The sequence below is a fragment of the Perna viridis genome, chromosome 4 (assembly GCF_037379345.1).
Source record: "Perna viridis isolate PV_CMFRI_1.1 ecotype Kerala chromosome 4, ASM3737934v1, whole genome shotgun sequence".
NCBI lineage: Eukaryota > Metazoa > Mollusca > Bivalvia > Mytilida > Mytilidae > Perna > Perna viridis.
Window position 1 is genome coordinate 36,394,119 of NC_142448.1, and position 16,946 is coordinate 36,411,064.

The window sequence follows — 16,946 nt, forward strand, 5'->3', positions numbered from 1 at the left end:
ATGAAATGCAACGCTCGAGGCAGTGATGGTTAAAATGTCTAAAATTGGCTTAGGAACTGTTACACGCAACGATGTTATTATACCAGAGGACCTACAGGGATTGGGCAGTCACGAGAAGTTTTCAAGCAATACTCCAGAGTCGCTAAATATGCGAACATTTTTTTTTTGAAAATATCATATAACTATTGCAACCGTGAAAAAGAAAATCCGCGAGATGTTTTGATATGATGTTTTCGAAAAAGATAGAGAAGGCAGGAAATATGTGAATTACTGTGAAAACTAGAATTATAGCTCTTTTTATTAAACCTATTGAACAATTAAAAAGCATCGAAAACACACATTTTCAATATAAATGTTACATGTAATTACAATATATTCTTAAATTTATTGCCTTAAAACACTTTTTATATATCCTAATTTCAGCTGACGAAAATTTTCCCGTTGTCACATTCACTACGTATATGAGCAAACTCACTGAAAAAAAAGTTTTGGCAAGACCAAAGCCCGCATCTATAGTTTTTTTTTCTACTGATGATATATGGTATGATAATGTGGAAAAAAATCACTAGGTAACATGATTGATAAAATCAGTACAGATTGAGAACTTTCTAAACGATATACAAATCACTCTATATATAAAGTACAGTGTGAATCTAAATACTGAAAAAAATCTTTCACTACATGTACTGTAACTGCTCTAAATCCATTGCCGATAACATTTTCAACTGCAATTAATATGCCTAAAAATGAATATTATTGATATACCAAAAATGTTGTGATGATGGTAAGTTTTCTAATATTTTGATAGATATCACCCATTATGAAACGTGTCAATTTCCTCTTCAGAATTTGAATGACATCTAACTAAACACTTTTCAAATTCCAGCTGGAATTATTTCTTTTTGTATGAACTATGGTAAAGTTAATTTTTCCTCTCACAGAAAGCTATGAGTGAAATATTTTAAGGAGGTAGACCTGGGGTAATAGATATAACTCATGAAATCAGTGATATGTTTGTATCATATTACATTTCACTAAAGTATTTCAAGCTTTCATTTGAAACAGAATGAAATCAGTCAAAGTTACTTTGATGCTTACATGAGATTGATGTAACTTGATGAATACAAACCTTCCAAAGATTTAAAAGAGTTGTGTCCCTTACCCTAGGTCTAACTCATTCATTCATTAAAGAGTGATATATGTTTTAGTTATTTTTCTGTTGTTTGTTTAGAAAAATAAAGTTCGAGATTATTTTGTGTCTGATGTTTTCTCAAGGTAACATATATGACTGTGTATGTGGGTACTAGAATATGTATATGGAGCTCCTAATTTCCTGAGATCTAACGGTATGTTGTCTCTTTCAGCTTTGAATTTAATTAAACCTTTGCAAATGATACTTGATAAGTAGTCCAAGTGATTGATCCTGCGGAGTGCACATGTTTTAGTAGAAAACCAATCAGGTGACCGTTCTGCTTTTTGTTACGCAGAAATGGCACGGGAAACCTAATGCAAGCATTAAGTTAAGATTGTTTTGGATTTATTCTGAAATATTGTCAGCAAGCTAAAACAAAAGTACAATACAAAATAATTTAAAAAAGCTACAGAGAATAGGATTGTACATATAAGACTATAAATTTGATTCTATAAATTCACAATATTGTAAAATTTGCTAATGAACCTTCATGGATAAAATAGAAAAAAGAAAACTTAGAAGACCAGATTTTATTCTCAAAAGGAAAACAGAGAGGTATCCGTAAAATTGCATCTCAATTTTTAAATTTGATTGAAATATAATAATAACAATGGTAATACATGTAACATAATTAATATATATATATATATATATATATATAACGTCTCAGAATGTGACGACTCTATTTGCTCCACTGCTCCATCGGATCAAATTGATACAGGGAATATATAAAAACGTATAGAAAGGTCTGAAAAATTCCCAATGATGTTAGAACTGTCAAATTTGCGATGCAAATTTTTGGTCGTTTCCTCCACGGGACTCGAACTCGTACTACTGTGACATCTATGGCAACACCGCCTGCACAAAGTTCAGCTCCCTAGACCAGTCGGCCAGCTAGGCTATATAAAAATATAGCTTTTGCTGGCCGGGTCATTCGTCTTCGTATGATTAATCTAGGGCTGTTGGGAATTCTAGGATCCTCTATCCTACATAATAACATCTAAATGAACTGTCCCGTACTACCATACTATAACTTAGTATACGATGGAGGGAGCGACCAAATATTTGCATCGCAAATTTGACAGTTCTAACATCGTTGGGAATTTTTCTTCCCTGTATCAATTTGATCCGATGGAGCAGTGTACTGAATAGAGTCGTCACATTCATATATATATATATATATTGTATTTGTTTAAACGTGTAATCGATTCCAGGAAAATGGTAATGATTACTTTACTTGCTGGGTACAAAGTTCAGTGATAGGGTGAACATAAACCAAAAATAACAAGATGATATTGGTGATTTAATCGAATAAAGGTCTTAAATCATTGTTGTCAACTTTTGTTTCTTTTGACGTGTTATTTTGGTGATTTCTAGTTTTTTTGTTTTTTGTTTGTTTTTTGTTTGTTTTTTGTTTTTGTTTTTGTTTTGTACGTTTCTTTTACCCAGTATAGTCTTCGGAGTCAACGAAACGCTATTTTAAATTACATTGGTTCAGGCGTTATCTTGGGATAATTAATTTCTCTCAAAAACATTAACTAAATACAATATATGATATATATATATCCTGTTTACTACAGAAACTATGTTACACTATAAGGACTGTCGTCGCCTTCTTTCCTATATTGTTGGATGTCTTGGCATGTTGATTGCGGGGGCTCCAGCTGCAGTTTCTGTTTATATGAATGCTGTGAAGCAGAAATTTAATTATGAGCAGTGGGAAGGTAATATAGAAATAATTATACAATACAAAGACCTATTTCATATTTATCAATGTCAATTTTGTTTGTTTGTTTGTTTGTTTGTTTTTTTTTTGTTGTGAAAATTAGAATTTTTAACAAAACTCATGACCGCCATTTAGTCCGTCCCATCGAATAGTATTTTGATTTCGTCCCAATATGAACAAGTCGTTAATTTTCCTTGACGCGAAACTCTACCACGAAAGTATTAATGCTTTAGGATTTGGTTTCTCATGTTACCATTGACATCAAATGGGGAGTTCGGATGGTGTCTCTAGCAAAAATTCTGAGGCGTACCCACATTTCTTAATTTTAGGAAAGTACGAGTTCCTGATTTATTTACTTTAGTTAACTTGTGTTTTTATAATGTATTGTCAGTCTTCCTTGTGCTTTTGTTTCTCCACTGGTAATAAATAATATGTTTTCCGTTTTTGCGATTTCTTGGCCTTAATTTTAAACTGAAAACCTTCTTCAGATGTGGTCTTTTTGACATATTCACCTTATGCATTGTCGTTATATTCAGTAAATATTTGAAACAAAATGACATTTATGTAGTACATATATATTTTTCTAATATTTCAAGTGGAATTCATAGTAGCATCGTGCAACTTTGGTTTCTACTTTGGAATGCTGTTAGCTGGTATTGTGTATGAAAAATGCGGAACTACAAGAACTACTTTCTTTGGTGTACTTCTTGCCTGCACTGGGTGCTTGATGCTGTGGTCAACAACATATTTCATCGATTTTTACTCTAAGAATGGGTCATTGCAAGCCTTATTCAATTTTTTGATAGGTTTGTATTGTGCAAAATTTATTAAGGAGGAACTGCGATAAAAAAAGTAAAAGTTTTTAAGGCAATAACAAATCATTGATAGACACAAGAAATAATTTATCCATATCAAGCCGAGGAAAACCTTTAGAATCCGTCCAATGTGTTAACAATGTTAAAATTTAAAATTACCATGCACCAAGATATGAGTCCGCTGATTTGAGCATTCATGCCATTTTTAAAATCAAATTTATGTGTGTAACGGCTGAATGTAATGAAATAATGAAAATAAAACATGGTATATGTAAAGTTATATTTATCAAAGCGAATACTATAAAGCAAAAAATTTAAAGTACACAACAATACAATATATATACACAAAATATTTCAGTTTTTGGAGCGAGTTGTGTTTACATAGCAGTTACTTTGACGAATATTGAAAACTTTTCGCCTGAACATCGAGGAAGAGCTATGGGGTGTTTGTCAGTGTTTGTGAACATAGGCACTGTGCTAATTGCATGGATATATGGTTTCATATTTATACGAGGTCATATAGAAGATAGTGAGAATCAAGATATAAGATCATTTTATCTATCAGCCGCTATTATGGTTTTTATAATTGGAATTCTGTGTTGTGTATTTTTACGACAATTTCCTGTTGATTTAGAAAACATCCATTTACTTGAAGGTCATTCACCTTCAAGACATCTTCGCACTGATGGTCAAGATTTAACAAGTATGCAACTTTTCAAAACGGTCGATTTCCAATTCTTCTTGTGGGCTGCTACATTTTCCGGATGTGTTGGCCAAGTATTTCAAACTAACGTTGGAACATATATGAAATCTTTCAACATAGAACAGTATACTACATTATTAGTAATTGTGATTTCGTTTTCAAAGTTAGTAGCGAAATTGGTGTTTGGATTGTTGTCCGATTTAAGTATCAAGTATCTTCCTCGCGTCACAGTCATGTTAGCTGTATTTCTGATACAAACTATTACCACAACGATGTGTATCTTTTTCTCTGACAATTTTACTATACTTTTGCTGAATGCTATATCGATAGGAATGACCTGTGGTTGTATATGGAGTGTTGGTTCGGTTGTCATCCGTGATTATTACGGAAAAAAGTATTATGGTAGAAATTTCGGATTTTATGCGGGAACGATATCAATATTTACAGTCATGGCTCAATTGTGCTTTGGCTGGATGTACCAGATGGCCATTCCGTATGAAGGAAAAAAAGACTGTTACGGAAAAACCTGCTTTAGGTGGACTTTTGTTTTACATTCTGTATTGTCTTTAATTTCTGCGATTCTCTGTGTAGCAGTTTTTAGAATCCACAAAAGGTAAATTGTTATACTGTACGTTTTAGTTGGGAACAACAGAAAATTGTTTTCTTTCATATTTTGTTTCTGTTTTATCTCAATATAGCTATAGATAAGGTATCGTACTATATTGTTATGATGTAATTAAAAATCAGAGATACTAGTTGCACTACTGTTCATTGTTATTCAAGTTCAAATGATTTGAATTACAGTCTTATCATACTCGTTAAAGGAGGACATGTGGCAAGCAACGAACTTCTACATGTCACCACAAGGTCTTCAATGATGGGTAAAACCCATACAATATAGCAAGATGTAAAAAGCCAAAAATTGATAATATGAAACTATTTATATAAGACGAAAGTTGAATTTATCTATTGAAAAAAAAGGTAAAACGAATAGCATGAACACAGAAAACAACGACAACTACTAGACTACAGGTTTCTGGCTTCGGACAGTCTCATAAAATTTGTGGCGGGGTTAAACGTGTTTCTGAGCACTCAACCCTTTCCTGACCTAGGCGGATGTTTCTCGAAAAGGAGAGGACGCTTACCCTATCGGTGCGCCTGGTCCATGCTCCCAGTTTTTAGTTGAGTCCGAGTTAAACGTGTTTCTGAGCACTCAACCCTTTCCTGACCTAGGCGGATGTTTCTCGAAAAGCAGAGGACGCTTACCCTATCGGTGCACCTGGTCCATGCTCCCAGTTTTTAGTTGAGTCCGAGTTGCTCATTTGCTCTGTTACATTGTATGTATGATATTACTTACTTTATGTTCTTTGTTGTGTTTGTCTGTTTTCCGTGTCTGGTCTTTGTTCTGTGGTTTACATTTGTTTATTACCGCTATAACCTTGGTTCCCACTAGGACAGTGGTAGGAAAATAAAATACAACCATAAAACAATGAAAAATCTGTCAACTTTGGATTAACCTCTTGAGATCAATACAGAAGACAAACACTTTAACCAAAAGGACGAAGGGCAACACTTGTTAGCTTAGCACGAAAATAAGGTGTATAGTTTGGTTTCAAAAGCTTTTTTTTATGTTGAAGATTCATTCATAAAAAAGACGTAGTAAAGTAAACGAATCAATGTTTGCAATACACTGAATAAATAAGAATGAACTAAAAAACGACAGTTAGAAGGGTTTAGCCGATTCTCACTCTAGAAAATATACAGGGCGACAATTATATTAACCATTGAATTGGTAAAAAAATGGTAACTTCACCTGATTTATTCTTTTAAAAATATCAATCAATGCATGTATAAAAGTATATTTATCAAACAAAAAGGTAGATGTACCACCGAACAAAATGAAATTCATTTACAAGACAAATTAGGAGCACCAAACACACAAAAACACCAAGAACAAAATGCCCCCCCCCAAAAAAAAAAAAATAAAAAATAAAAAAGAACCAAAAAAAGTATCAAAAGAATATCCATTGCTCCAAAATCCATTATACAAACAAACTATCCAGGTGTCTTTGAAATTGGAAATTTTTGGCGTTCTATACATTCGTTTATATACGTTTGATTCATTTTATCATAAATATTGACAAGACGGTTATTTTTTCTTCAACTTAATTTGTGTTTGTGTTTTATTTATTGTCTTTTGTTTAATATGTCCTTTGTCATTTTTCAGATCTTTTTTGTTAACTGGTTGTATGATAGGACCACGAGTAATTGTCAGTTGTTCAAAAATCCTCTAATAAAAATATGAAACAGTACCTGTAAAATCAGCATTTTTAAAAGTGAACAACGAGGCCAACATATAGTCTTTCCACCAAGAAACTCGAAAAATGTTATTGATGTCTCATAATCAAAGAGAGGAAATCCAACTTTATCAATTTCTCGTTGGAACTGGTTCTATAGAAACAAGCTTGTTTATAATTTACTTACAAAAATCTAATCTCGAAGTAGAAGTTAGTATGTCTATTACATGCAAAATAAACACAACGCCATATTTAGCAGGAATTGACAGTTCTAATGTTTCTTTTTTTTTTCTATAACTGATGCTTTGAAAAATAGGCGATATAATATATATATATAAAACATCTTCTGAATTCGACATTTCTCTCTTTTTTTTTTTGTTCCGGGGGGCTGGGTATGATTATTGTCTTTTGTTTGTTTTGTGTTTTTGTCATTTTCTAGAATTGTTTTGCAAAACCCGTCTGGGTAAGACTTTGACTATATTGATCAATATAAACTATCGAGTTTATATCTTGTCCAAATCATTGTTGAACTGACACGAAAAATAAAAGATTGAATTAAAAAAATAATAAAGTAAAATAAACAAAATGCAATACAGTAAACATTTAATAAGAGCAAAAACAAAATGAACAAGCAAACAAAATTTAGTGAATAATAAAAAAAACATGTAAATCAATGATAAACAAAAGCTCGTGGGTCACATCTCATAGGCAAAACAATAGCAAATAACTCAGGTCACTACCAAAATTTCTGAAAAAAATTCTTATAATGAATTGGCTTTTATGATGACAAATGGATTGATTTTTTGGTCATTGCTTGTATCCCATGACCCGATACCAAATCACTTTCTCTAATTCTAATTTTAGTTTGTCTGATTCGTCGTCTGCGATGAACCACTAGCTACAAACTTATAATAGAACGAGATTCCGTGGTTCAAGGGGAAAGAATCGTATAACGGAAATCTCCCTTGAACCAGGAGTTGAAAGATGCATATAAATTCCGTGCAAACACAAAGACTATATGTTTCTTTTTTTTATTTTCAAGAGACATCGAATATTATTCTGTTCTTGCATTTAAAAATGTTCATTCTTTTTTTAATTCAACCAAAATATATTGTTTATTTTTTGTTCTTGGTCGTGTCCTTATTTTACATATCTTTAGAGTGGTTAAGTGTGTCTTTTGATTTTTTCGACATCTTATCCTTAAAAAAGCCCCGACAACAAATTACAGAATTTTTCCGACTTTCGTTGAACATCGTATAGAATAATTTCTTTATTGGTTTTGAATGACTGAAACAGGTCAGCAACACAATCTTAATGTGTTAATAAAGAGTAATTAAGGGAACCAAGGTATAGCGGTAATCAAAAGAATTTAATCCAGGGACAAAGGCCAGACATGGAAAACAGACATACACAACAAAGAACATAAAGTAACTAACATTATACATACAAAATAACAAAAGCAAATGAGCAACTCGGACTCCACTAAAAACTGGGAGCATGGACTAGGTGAACCGGTAGGATAAGCGTCCTCTGCGTTTCTAGAAACACCCGCCGTGTTGCTCATAAAAAGTCCGGAGTAGACAAACGAGGAAAGGAAAACTATGACCCGTTGAATAAATCAGTTTGCATGGTGCTGATGGATACACAATAACGATCCACGAGTTCATGATGACGACCATAAAACTTCTGTAGTGATGACTTCAATCTTGTAGCAACATAACCCTGTTCCAGAAGCCTATTTGTTAGAGTTCTATTTACCTATTTGCCATTTTTTAAAGTACACAAAGATTGGTCTCAAGTTCTTTTCGATGTAATAATGCACAGTCGTTAATTTTCGATTAAAACCAAGAACACTATAAATTATATATTTTATCCAATTTTAGCAGTTTGAGCAAAACAGACTAAAGTATCAGTTTCATGTGCTTCACAAAAGTGCTCGAAAAAAATTATTAGTGCATAATTCACTCAGATGTCAACTTTTAAGATGTTGTTCAATCTATACATTATGCATGTACTGATATTGCAATAATATATTAAAAACATTGATCTTGGAGTACCTTTGTGAATAAGGAAAATGAAATAAGCCCAATTTAACCATTTTAACGTTTTTGTTTTTGTTTTGTTTTTTGTTTTTGTTTTTTTGTTTTTTAAGGTTTTTGTGCGTCATCATCAACAAGATATTTAAATTGGAAAGCAGTAATAGAGTACTTAAAAAAACATTGCTATTTTCATCTGGTGAAAACAAGTACCTGATTTACATGTAATCAGTAATTCCATATTCAAAAATATTCTATGTTATTAAAAAGCGACCAATGCAGAGAAAGCTGAAATACATGTACCAACAGTTCAAGAAAGAAATAACCATTGGAAAAGACCAAACTTTTAACATCACAATTATTATGTTAAACAAATCGTATAATATAAAATAATTCATATTTTTCTTCTGATTGGTTAATTCTCTTTGAGAAAACCTTGTTAAATCTGGCTTAGTGACATGACGTTATTAATGCGATCGGTTCGCAATGTGCGGTTCAAATAGTAAAAACAAAATGATAAATAATATAACGCTTGGGTTACAAATCAATTTACATGTATGGTATTAAGTTAGAGCATTTTTACTGTACGGATGTAAGGAAGCATGCCGACTATTTACCGTATTTTGGATAAAAAAAAGTTTCTTATCACCTGATCAATACATGAGGTTATGACATACACAAAGCCTCTTATAACTGGACTACTTTTTTTATAAATGAAATGGTCATGTCAAGTGGAGTGTGTATTGAAATACATTAAGGCGAATTCATCATAGTTTCTTAGCCAAAATATTAAATCATAAGGAATGTAATTAATATCTGAATATAACATGTAGTATTTGTGGTTTATTCTTGTATTCACAAAAACAACAAGTACAAAAACAAAGTATAACAAAAGAACAAAAACACAAAACAAAACAAAAGTAAATAAACAATTCGGATTTCACTAAAAATTTGAAGAAAGAATCAGGTGCACCGGTAGAGTAGGCGCTGTAACTGCAAACTCTTGAATAAAGTATACATTTTGATATAAAAACTCCCAACGAAGGTGCAGATGAAAGAAAAGTTGACAATACTAAATAAGAAGTACTCGAGTCGGTTGTATAGTTTTCCTTTACCATAGATATTTATGCTAGGTGAAGATGTGAGGCTGACTTCATAGTGTTTGTACTGTTCGGTATCTCCAGTAACTTGGGGTAAAAGAGATGTTGTGTATACAATCCAAAACTCTAGGTTTGTTTAACGATAATATGTCATCTTTATAGCGAAAACTAAGGTCTAAGCATATAGCTAAACGATGTTCTGTCTTTTAAATACTTTACAATTTGTAATAGTTGTAATCTTGTTATTGTTTTATAAGAGTAATGAAGGGAACCAAGGTTATAGCGGTAATCATAAGAATGTAATGCAGGGACAAAGACCAGACATGGAAAACAGACACACACAACAAAGAACATAAAGTAACTAAAATCATACATACAAAGTAACAAAAGTAAATTTGACTCCACTAAAAACTGGGAGCATGGACCAGGTGCACCGGTAGGGTTAGCGTCCTCTGCGTTTCTAGAAACACCCGCCGAGTTGCTCATAAAAAATCAAGTCCGGGGTAGACAAACGAGGAGAGAACAAAACTATGACCCGTTGAATAAATCAGTTTAGTTTCATGGTGCTGATGGATACATCATTACGATCCACGAGTTCATGATGACGACCATAAAACTTCTGTAGTGAGGATTTCAATCTTGTAGCAACAAAACCCTGTTCCAGATGCCTATTTGTTAGAGTTCTAGCGCGATACAAAAAGTCTGCGTAGTTTCGGCAAGCTCTGGCATAACGTATGAGTTGTGATATGAACACTCCATACGCAGGATCCGAAGGGATGTTACCACAGATGAAAGGAAAGTTGACAATTCTGAATGAAAAGTCATCACGTTTGTCGTAAAGTTTGGTCAATAGTTTTTCTTTACCATCGATTTCTAAGTGTAGGTCAAGACATGAGGCTGACTTCACAGTGTCTGTAGTATCCTTTATCACAAGTTCTTTTGGGTAGATGCGATGTATTAAATCCCCGACATAAGGATTGTTTAAAGATAATACGTCATCTATATAGTGGAAACTGAGATTGAAGGATCTAGCCAAACGATATTCTTTCATTCTGATGATATCAACTATAAAGTCAGCCTCATAAAAATAAAGAAATAGGTCAGCAAGTAAAGGAGCACAATTTGTTCCCATTGGAATGCCAAACGTTTGTTGAAAAACACGTCCACCACACTGGACAAATATGTTATCGATTGGAAATTCCAGCATTTTGTAAACATCTTCCTCTGTATGTTTGGGAGATGATTTGGAATTATTTCTTACAAAGTATGAGAAATCTCTACCAAGAACTATATATTTGTATCTAGGTGTACTATCTTTTTTGGAAAAACAACGATGTATAATGTTTTTAAGTCGGGATTTTAACTGAGTATGGGGAATAGAAGTATACAGTGTTGAAAGAAAAATCTTAGGTTTTAATACTATTATATTCAGATAATAGTCTTGAACTGTTTGTCTCCAAAAGATCTTTCGAATTTTTCCGGATCCACATAGAATTAATACCACTAAGGGAGTAACAAGTGTTGTGGTAGGACTGCAGACCCTCTTATAAATACTGCATGTGTTTCACACTGACCGATACATAACGTTTTGTACTGACCGATACATAACAATTTGTTAGGAATTTCATACTAATAATTATAAATCGATTAATGTTTTACTATATATACACATGGGAAAACTAATATTACAAACGTATTTGAAAATGTATACGTTTGTGTGATTTTGCTATTAGACAGCAGAGAGTGCTCAGTATAATGTACCTTAAGTATAGTCGTTCATCTTTTAGGTTGTCTGCGTGATGTTGAACAAGTATAACAACAGCAATTTAAGCGGGATTCCCTTTATTCCTTTATTTAAGGCGGTGGACCTATGTTAAGGGACACAACTCCTGCAAATCCTTTGAACACTTGTATTCAGCATTTTACATTAATGTCATGTAAACATCAGAGTAACTTAGACTAATTTCGTTTTGTTTCAAATGTAAGCTTGATAGGCGTTTGTGAAATTGAATATGATACAAGCATATTACTAATTGAAAGAGTAATGTCCCTCACCCGAGGTCTACCACCTTAAATAAACAACAAATGTATACTTGTGTCCACTTGTAAATATTGCTTAGTATTCCGCATCCGGACAGGAAATCAATGTAAATACAGTCTTTTTGTAACATTATGAATTGCATATTGACTGTTATGATAATAAACGCTAAGCAGCCCTACGTAAACAACAAGGTAATATGTTGCCTAATCTTATGTAATGTTAAAACATAATTCAGAATAAGAAAAAGATTGAAATGAAACTATTTTGTCAATAACTTGAAATTGTAATCGCAGTGATTTGAGATAATAAAAAAATATAAAAGAAAGGCTAGAGAAATGGAGAAAAATTTTGATCAAAAAAGAGATCCGTAAGAAAATAACTGGCGGGTGACATTTAAGTATACAAAATTTGTTCTGTTTTGGACTTTTTTTCCCAACCTTAGATATGACTGTTTTCGGTATATTTTTTTTTCTGAAAATATAAAGATTTTTTATTGGTTCTTACTTAAGTTTGATTTAAGAATACGACTTGTAATTATTGAAATACTTTGAAAGTATGCCTAAGCGTTCTTATATATGATTAAATTGGGTTACAACATTTCTGGTTTATAGCATAAGGGAACCTATAGCTCACCAAATTGCCAAACATTTTCAACAGTTACATTGGAATTTAAATGAATGTGTTGAATATAAAAAAATGCCAGCAACAACTCTATCAAATAGCTGCATTGTTTCTGGAAAAAAAATCACTCAGGGTCATTTCAAGTTACAAATATATGGTTTAGTAAAAATATATTATCATATTGAATGTTTGTCATAAGAATATTTCACTATTCTGTTATTCTGTCATGTCCTTACCAATACTTGGGTACCAATGACTACCTAACTGTAATAATCCGATTATCTTGTGTAATATATTAACACGACGGTACATGATTTGAATATTTCTTATTGCAGTATCTATCAAGCCCTTAGCTCGTGAACTAACAGGTAATGTTTTGCCTTATCTTGTAGACTGTTCAGTTCAAATGAACCGAACAAATCGGCAAGTATGCAATACATTTATTTACGAACACCAAGACACCTTACAGGAATGAACCAATCTGATTGTTTTGTGTAATATCTTAACACGACGGTGAATGATTTGAATATTTCTAATAGCAGGACGTATCAAGCGCTTAGCTCCTGGAATAACAGGTAATATTTTGCCCTTTCTTGTAGAATATTAAAAACAAATGTATCAAGCATATCGGCAATGTATGAAATGTAATTATTTACAAACGCGTTGACACCAATGATACGTTATATAAAAGTAACAATCTGAATGCCTTTTGTAATATCTTAACACGATGTGATTTACTGTTTCTCATTGCAAGACCTATCAAGCGCTCAGATCGTACACTAACAGGTAATCTAAGGAAGTTTAAGATTGGGTTGCAAAAAATATTGACATGTCTTAAGGATGTTCGTCTCTCATGTTCAGCCATTTTTGTCGGATTTTCGGACTTTCCTGGTACATGTATTATCCATTTCACATTTGCCGCCATCGACCCCTCCTTTTCGTTTTTTATCATTTCTTTTAACACACTTTAAAATGTTCTCCAGAAATTTTTGAAATATGTTATTTCTTCAGTGGTTTTAATAGATAAACCCTACTAAGACAACCACTACGGAAAATCAAGAAAAATCTTGCAAACCCAAACAGAACAGAACAAAGAAGAGAATAGAACAAAACAGAAATTGTATTTACAAAAACATAAGCTCTGCAGAACTTTTATACTTATTCATACAAAGTAATGTACCTTAGTTTAATTAGTACAGTTAAAAATTAAATTGACTTTCTAAAAAAAGAGACATTGATTAAACAAATAATTTTATTGGAGATATGTAGTGGGAAAATTCGTTTAAAGGGATGATAATTCCTATATAATGTACTTTGGCAGAGAAATGGAAATTTATTTTGTTTGGTATGAAATGAAAAATATTTCAACGAACCGCAATTTGTTTTTAAATATCAAATAAGCGATATACAACTCAAGAAGTTCTATATGCCAACTTTTAAAAGTTTGCGAAATAGCAAAACTAACTTAAGATATGCATAAAAAGGAGTGAAAAATTGCCTTAATTTAGTGTAATTGTCTCGATATCAAGTTCGGTGACCCATTTTGTTTACATTAAGATTTAGAGGTATGCTTAATGATCGTCATCTTTGAGAAACATTAGAAAATCTAGACTAAGGGATTGTATGGTATAATCTGTCCTAAAGACTTTGATAATATATTCCGTCCATCGACCTCTTTCTGACACGATATAACTACGTATTAGTTCAAATTCGTAAGACAATGGAACCTTTAACACGTCAGGCACTATACAGATTCAACAAAAAAATGTTTAAGGAATTTTGCAGTCTTCTTTGTTTGAAAAATGAACTTATGTGTTTTTTTAATATTCATGTTTTCTTTTTTTTCCTTTCTTTGTTCTACTTGATAAGAAATATGCTAAACTGGATTTAGGAATGAAGTTCTGGTCATGTTCAATATAGCATAATTGTATTTTACTTTGATAGTTTTTTTTTCATTTACAGCAAATCTCGGCGAGCATAAGTGAGAACAAGTGCATGCAGGTAGTGTTTTCAATCTTTTCTTTCCAATCAATACTACAAAGTCAATAAAGAATAAATTTCAATGAAGAATTGCATGTCTGCAAACTCTTGGAAAGTAAAGTCGTGTTAAAACGATTGTTTACAAGGGCCAAAGTCAGTAACGAATATTCTCAATTTGTGAATTATTTTTTTTCCCATCGATTAAAGTAATTATGCTATTATTTTTTAACATTGCTGTTATATAAAATGTACATAATTATATTTATGACTCTACTCTCATTGTTTTCAAGGTGATATATGCCAAAGTATAATTCTGTGCCAATTAATCAAAGGTCATAGTGTTAAGAAAAGAGTCATTAAGGGATCTAAGATTCCAGCGTAAGCCAAACGAAAAAATGTAATCAAGGACAAAGACCAGAATAGAAAATCGACATACACAAAAAAGAACATAAAATAATCAAAATGATACCCACAATGCTAATAAAGTTATAGGGCAACTCGGACTCCTCTAAAACCTGGGAGCATGTACTAGATGCACCGGTAGGGTAAGCTTTCTTTGCTTTTTTTAAAAAAAACCGCCGAGTTGCTCTTAAAGAGTCAAGTGCATTGAGACAAAAGACGAAAGGAAAACTTTGACACGTTGAACACTCCAAGGGCAGGTGCTGAAGGGATATTGCCACATATTAAGGGACGGTTGACAATACGGAATGTAAAGTCATCCGATTTGTCGTATAGTCTGGTCAAAAGTTTTCCCTTTTAGTCGATCTCTTAGTGTGGGTAAAGGTATAAGGCCGACTTCACAGGATCTGCAGTATCCTAAATCTCACCTTATTTTGGATAGATGCGATGTTTAAAATACCCAAAACTAGGATTGTATTGTGTCTATAATTAGGAGTTTACATATGTTTTGATCCTTTTTACTTTCGTTTACAGGAGAAAACGGGGAATGGCAGTAACGGTAATTACTTTTTGTGTACAATTAATACATGATACGAATTAGTTGCTCAAATATTTAAATAATTATATAAGTATATACCGTCCATGTGAAGTAGAATATACCATAATGTGAAAAGGGGGCTAATATATCATCTTTAACGAGAGAAAGAGATATACTGAAAATGCTGCATTTATCTTTAGAATGGTTTATTTTTATGTACATTATCTGGTGTTGTTTTCTCTTCTATTGTGCTACTGATTTTTATTTTTAAAAAATAAACTGACGCCATCACTATTATCATATCACAGTTTAGTATAATTTATATGATATGTGTTGCAAGCTCAATGTTTTACAAATATGCCTTTATTTTAGTCAGTTTTCTCTATAGTAAAAATAATGCATTATCTTCTTTTTAGCATGTTACCACAGGAACCAAAATACAACAATGTGAATTATAATGAATAAAGCTTGATTGCATGAAATCCTAGATAGTTCTCTTTTTTAACAAACGACAATTATGCAAACTTTTCCTATTAAATATAAATCAATTTAAAAGACTTATTTTACAGCAATTAATTAGTACAATTCATCTTCCTTTTTTAGCGGAGTTCGATTTGCTAATTTTCTTTTGTTGCTTTGTACGTATTACACTCCTTGAAACGTTCACGTTTTCACATTTAAGGGTTTGTGCATCGTTTATCGTTGGAGCGTTCGTTTGTTGCTTGTTTGGTGAGCGATCAGCGTGCGTTTATGTATCGTGTTTGCGTGAAACCTAAACGTCTCAAGGGGTGCGTATTGTTTTTTTATGTTTTCTTTGATGTGTGTGTCTGTTTTCATTGTTTGGTCTCTGTCCTTGGGTTTTATGTTAACCGAACAACAAATTCCGAGAGATAGTAGTAAAATGTTAACCGAACAACACATTCCGAGAGAGAGTAGTAAAATGAAAAGGGTAATTATGTAAGGAAAGAACATGATGTAAGACATGTCATTGTTTTAGCCGAAACAAGTATCACAAATCAAGTTTTATTTAAAATGCACCACCTTGGTAATAATTTCATATTTTTTTTCTGAAATGTACTGTGAGCCATATTCAAGAACCTGCGATGGTGTTCAAAATAATATCGGAAGCTTACAAAAAAGAGTTGATAACAATGTTAACACAGTTAATAATGGATGTTTCTTAGCTGTTCCCCAAATGGTCGAATGTAAGAATTTATCAGTATACATATAACATGGTTACAATCACAAGCCTGGCCTTGAAACGGGCAAAACTAAAGTTAAGAGTTTGTCTTAACGTAATTGTGACATTGGTATTTTAGTTACGCCGAGAAGCAACCAAATCCATATAACAAATAGGCTTCTGGAACAGGGTTTTGTTGCTACAAGATTGAAGTCATCACTACAGAAGTTTAATGGTCGTCATCATGAACTCGTGGATCGTTATGGTGTATCCATCTTCTCCATGGAAACTGATTTATTCAACGGGTCAGTTTTCCTT